Genomic DNA, 6,559 nt, shown 5'->3' on the forward strand with positions numbered 1-6,559 from the left:
GCTTCGCACACATATTAGTAATATAAAACAGAAACGAAGCTATTAACCGATAAAAGTTTCCCCCACACTTATTCTTTTCTACACTTGTAAGTGTATAAAGAACATAAAAATCAGGAACTTCTATGGTTTCTTCTTTGCAAACATCCATAGTATGAGAATCAAATGTTTCTTCTATGGTTGTGTTCAACTTTCCGAATGAAGCTTTATTATTAATTTATGAATGAATTGGATTTGAAAGTGGGTACTTCCTCTTGTAATCATTGATAGTATGCCAATTAATAAAAATATTTAGTGCTATTCTTAAATTTTCACAGGTGGCTGGAGTTAGAAATATAGGTTTTGTAGGTATACCTCTTGTAAACCTTCACGAGACTATAACTCGTCCACTAGGGACACCTAGGGGTTCAAAGTCCTGTTATGCATGCTAAGAGTAACCCTATCCTCAGCGAGACGGAGTTGTATGTATGTTTTTACAATTTATTTTGTTTGATTTGATCGAGGACTAACAAAGTCTAAGTGTGGGGAATTTGATAGGTGTCTAAACACCTAGATTTATATCTACTGTTTATGCTTTCTTTGCGAGTTTTCTTGTAAATTATGTATCTTATGATTGCTTTTGAGTTTTATAGGCGTTTTGGAGTCATATGAGGAAAAAGAAGAAAAATAAGAACTTACTTCATTGTTTTGCAACATTGGATGTTCGTGGACTCGAAGTTAGCAGGCATACAATTCTCTAAGGCATTAAAGAGAAGAATCATGCAGGACCAAATTGTCAGTTTTCTAAGACTGACAGGCACAGCTGAATGAAGATTATTCAGGCATCCCATATCCAAGTTCTAGGGTGCCTAAGTAGATACCCAATTCTATAACCCTAAACTAGGTCCGGATGAGAAGGCATTTGACCTTCATTTCTTTATCTTTTCAAGCAGCGGCCTAGGAAACTTCAAGCCATGTCGTCGTTGATCCATGGGTCCGAGCGACGAGTGTGAGGAGATTCAGACGAGAGCTGTAAGAGAAGTGGAGGTCGAGAGAGGTTAACCGTGATAAGAAATCAGTGGATTCGAGAGATGGGTTTGTGCAAATTGGTTCAGACAAGGTTTATAGCTATTCGATTCAAGATGAGATCGAATCCGTGAAATTCAGAGAAATCAGAAAAGATTCATGGGGTTTTAGGTTCGATTTTGCTGCCTGAGGATGGAGTTTAGGTTGATTTCAGGTTGGGTTCGAGTATTGCAGATCGAGAAGCTCTTTCTGGTGGTTGAAATCGTTTGAACATGGGTCTGTTATGGGAAGGAAATTGAGAAGATATGTGTTGAAGATTGGAACCTGAGATGAAGATGGGTTTAATTCGAATCTGTAGTGGTCGTGAATTGAACGAGATTTCTGTGGTGGAAAGATAATGGTGAAATTAGGGTCATGATGAGAATTAGAAGTCACAAAGAAGAGAGGAGTGAACTATAGCCGATGGAGTTTATTGAGATAAAGAAGAAATCAAGGGTTTGATTAGGGATCTGAGTGTGAGATTCAATAGCTGTTCTCGAGAATTGAGAATTGTTGGATGTGACAGTGAAGCAGAATTGCAGATGGTGATTGCAGTGACAGAATTGGGTTTTCTCTGGGATTTGAAGTAATTCAGGTGAAGCTGTTGATACTAAGATTGGATGAGAATGTTCTGACACTGTATGGAACAGAGATGGTGCTAGTGGTTGCTTCCAAGAGAGCTTGAGCTGAGTTGCATGGACTATGCAGAATGGTTTGTGTGGAATTGCAGGGTGCAAGAGATTGAGGATAATGAGGACTCAGAGAAGAAGTTGCTGCTAGTATTGGTGTTAGAAAGGAGATGAATTGGAAGTTGCAACTATTGATTGAATGATTGAATGCTTAGATGTATGCTAGGAAGTGCAGGGATTTGAGTTTGGCAGCGAGGGGATAGTGTTGGTTGGCCTGGAAAGATGCTTTTGGAACTGTACAAGGAGGTGTTGGTGGTTGTCCTGGGACTGAAGCTGAGATTGCAGGTGACTTAATGGGAACAATGATATTGAATTGCTGTAATGAATTTGCGGATGAACTGTGAGCTGTGCGGTGAATGATTTGAGTCTGCAATGGAGTTGGGCATTGAGGTTGGAGAGAGCTTGAAGTTACAGGGAGTAAGGAGATGGCTTGCTGTTGTTGTTGTTTCAGCTGAGAGAAGAAGTTGTGAAGTTTTAGTGGGAGAATGAATAAGTGAAGGTGCTTTGCAAGTGATGGGCTTGGAAGTGTTCGTACTGGAAGTTGGTGCAGCTACAGAAATGAGGTTGCAGATTGGAGCTGCAGGTGGTAAATGCAATAGCTACTGGAGAATTGAACTGAAGCTTGGAGTTTTGATGCTGCTACAGTTGGTTTGGCAGAAGCTTAAATTTTAGAATCCGCAGTCGATATTATCATTTATGATTCACTATTGATATTGTCTTATGATTTGAACACTTGTTTGATCGAGTCGCGAATCGGTTGAGTTTGTGTTCATCTCCATTGCTAGATTAGGATTTATTATACGCAAAAGTGATGGATTCCTGATTACAAGTAGCATAATTGTGATTATTGCTTGTAGTGATACATCCTAGCAGTCACATGTGAGTCATAACCTTTGCTAAATCGGATTAGTGATTTTACACGTTCGATTGCTTTGATTGGCCTGATTTCATAGAACTTAATGCATCTAGGGAATTAAACTTGATTAGTGCTTTTACACGTTAGGTTGTTCTCTTAGGTAGAATTCATATTCGCATCTTTTAATGTGTTTGTTGATGACAAGAGGAGATTTGCGGGATATTCTTGCGATCAAGGTATCCTAGAGCCTTTGATAAAAGTTGAGATTAAAATATCAATTCTAGTTATTGTGTCGAAAACATGTTTGTGATTGAAGACGAAATCCTTAACCAATATCTTCACATATTTGCATGTTGCTTTGCTTTTAGTTTAATTTCCTTTACATAAAAATCAGAAATCCTCCCCTTTGTTTATATAAGAAATCGAAACAAACGACAACCTAGATCTCTCTGTGGGAAAGATCCTTTCTTACCCTTGCTATATTATATATTTTGAGTAGTGAGAAATTAATTTATTTTTGACGCATACGACAGCGATCACCGTGGTGGAGAAAATGACCAAGATTGTTGAGTTGACTGAAAAGCTGGAGTTGGAGAAAGCGGCTTTGCGAGTCTTGGAGAATGCTGAGAAGCAGAAATCGTATTTTTATGGCTTCCTTTAGTTTTCTTTCCATAAGCTCTTGAACCTTGAACTTCTGAGAGATGTGAGGTTTTATTTTGGTTTTGATTTTTGGTTGGTTTTGGATAAGTGAATGATTGAGGATTTTCTTTTGGATTTTGGATTTGATAGAGATTTTTCTTAAATAAAATAACTTTGATAAATTGTTGAATTCAAATACTGGATGCAAGTATTGCAAACATTTTGAAGGAATTGAAATACAGGTAAAAGAAAATTCTAAGATGCAAACGCCAGATGTTTTGGGCGTTTGCCTTGGACATAAAACACCCGATGTTGAATGCTTCATGCGTCAAAAATCTTAAGCCAATTCTCATGAATCACCGGTATACTTGTTTTTCCCTTGATGTCAGCCAATTTTTAGTATCCTCCAGCTGCTGACTTAGCAATCATAAAAGGCCCTTCCCAGTTAGAACTCTTTGTGGAATGCAAATTACGTTTAGTTGTCTTAAGAACCAAATATCCTTCATGGAACTTTTTAGGCTTGGTTGCTCGTGCCCTGAATATTTTCTCTTGGTTCGGAATTCCTCGTACGGTGGGATTCCATGTTGGTGGAGCTTTCCAATTCTGCGGCACATGTGGACACTCGTGCAAGGGAAAGTATTCAGGATATTGATTGTGAAATTCGGTCATTATTCCATCAATGATTGCGTTAGAGAGACGATGGATTCAGAGAGGTTCCGCGTCTAACCATTTGGTGGAGTATTGCTGAGGTGAGACTAACCACTCATAATGTTTGGTGACAGCTGAGTTATGAGTAAGATCAAGTCCCCTGACCAGAGTAGCATATTTGAAAGTTGGTAATATAGATGCGCGAGGGGGAATGAGACTTGCCTGAGTGCGAAACCTTTTGACAAATTCATGTGCGCTTTCTTCAGGTTTTTGTGTGAGTTCCATCAAGGCTTCGACTTTCCCCAGATGTTTGAATGGTGGGTCGTCCTCCACTTCTTCCGAGTCAGAGCTTTCTTCAACAGAAAAATGTGCGACTGAAGGTGAAGATGTTGCAGCGACCTTTCCATCATGAATCCATGTCCGCCCAAGAATCATGTCGTATCATGAATCCTCTTTAATTATGTAAAATTTGGTTGTCCAAGTTGAGTCAGTTTTCATCTTGAGAATGATGTAACCGTAAGCATCTCTGGAGATTCCTTCATGGTCTCTGACTGAGACAAGAGCGTGAGTTGCTTCTTGTCGGGTGATGCCAGCGGCTCTGAGGGTTTTCAGGGGATGATGTTAACAACAGTACCAACATCGACCAACGCTCGCTTGAATTCATTTCGAGAAACATGTTCAGCTAGTGGAGGATTTTCGAGAAACATGTTCATCATGGCTCGTAAAATATGAATCGTCACATGCCTGAAAGCCGCGTCAGAAACATGCAGTATCATGATTTTACGATTTTAACCTTTGCTGAAAATCCACCATCTACAGTGCCGTAATGGCACGACCACGAAAATAAGTGAAAAAATTTATTTTGACTGGTGTTATTCATTTGTTGTTACTATTTAAAGTGACAACTGTTCTTCATACGTTTTGATTATTATATTTTTTTTTTGTATTTGACCGAGCTTATTTTAACACCTAAAAAATCAAGCACAACTTGTAAAATATAATGTTCTTCGTGTCATAACGACATCGAATAAACATTGCACACTGCTATATTGACTAATCGTGATACCACCACCAGAACCACCTATTACAACTACCTTTTCCACCAGCAGCATTGCCGCCACCGGCTCCATGCACCGTCATCTCAAAAACATCACCCTGATTATCCATAATATCTATTGATATAATTATTAACATAGTTGTTATCTATTGAGTGGGAGTATATATTCATTTAGAAAATTAATAAGACATTTATCATGAGAGATTAATAAAATATTATTATGAGTAATTAATGAGATAATAATGATGTGCACAGATTAAGACCGTTAGATATGAATTTCTAACTTTCAATCATAGACGTCACTTATAAACACTTATGTAAACAACCATTGATTTATCTTCTCCCCAAACAAATCTGGAGGATGATACCAAAAACAATTGATAAATTAAGGCACTAAATATTTCGAGGATGATACAAAATCTTCAAGGAAATAAGGTTGAGTGGAAGCATGTTCTTGGATTTCAAATCTTTTGTCTGTTTAGTCTATCTCTAGTTCCCAAATTTATTTCTGATTTAGGTTTGCTCAAAAGTGGGGAACTAAAGTTTTTAAGTCCACTCCTCCTTCTGGATGTGAGTGAGAGAATCAATTGTTTAGTTTTATGGGAACGTAGCTTTGTTATTTTTAGTCTATCAAATTTCTCCACTTTGCTTTTGATTTTTGGGATGGGAAAAAGAGAATATGTAATGCATTATTTCTCAATTAAAGTGTGTATCCATGGGATCGACCACAAACGTGGATTTATCAATCGGGAGAGCAAATCAAGATCTCTCTTTATGTTAACTAACTTAGTTAAAATTTGTGTTATAATACAAAACAAAGAAACATGAAAAAAATATCACCTAGCTATGATATAACTCGTGTCATAACCGTGCGACTTAGTAATAAGTTAATTTATTGTGTACTGATTTTGATTCGCACCGTTCGTTTGCAGTTATTATTTTAATTGTCATGTATTTTAACCGAGTTTATGTTGTCATTAAGACGATCAACCACATCTTCTCTTCTTTATAAGGTTAACCAATTTGTGGCGAAACATTATTAACAAAATATATTACTTTCACCAACATCCACCACATCCAAAATATCAGTTGATACCACTTCTTTCCCCCACCTCACTGTTGCTTCCACCCCCAACCACTGGACGTGCTTTTTAATTTTTAATTACAGACGTCATGAGAAAAGTTTATATTGAACAAACTTAAGTCGTCAATTAATTTATTCCATTATTTTGTTTTTAGGCCTTGCTTTTATTATATTTTATTTTATATTGTAATCAATTTTATTTAACACTAAAAGTCATGATTTGTTTGATCGGGCATTATTTGTGTCATGATTTTATTAAAAATTACTTTATAATGTTTTTTTTTTGAGTATCCCCCAATTGTGTCATCTATAATGATTTATATATTATCATTTTTAATTTGACATTTAATAAAATATTATCATGGCAAATTAATAGAGTATTTATTATGAAGAATTATAGAACCTTAATGACATGATAAATTTTGTATGTTAGATGCACTTCTAGTCCCAATCACAACCGTCACTTTTGACAAACGATTACATCCGTAGATTTATCTCTCGTGAGGACAAATCTGAACCACCACTTACATAGGAAAAGTTAACCA

The sequence above is a fragment of the Papaver somniferum genome, chromosome 7 (assembly GCF_003573695.1).
Source record: "Papaver somniferum cultivar HN1 chromosome 7, ASM357369v1, whole genome shotgun sequence".
In the NCBI taxonomy this organism is placed as follows: domain Eukaryota; kingdom Viridiplantae; phylum Streptophyta; class Magnoliopsida; order Ranunculales; family Papaveraceae; genus Papaver; species Papaver somniferum.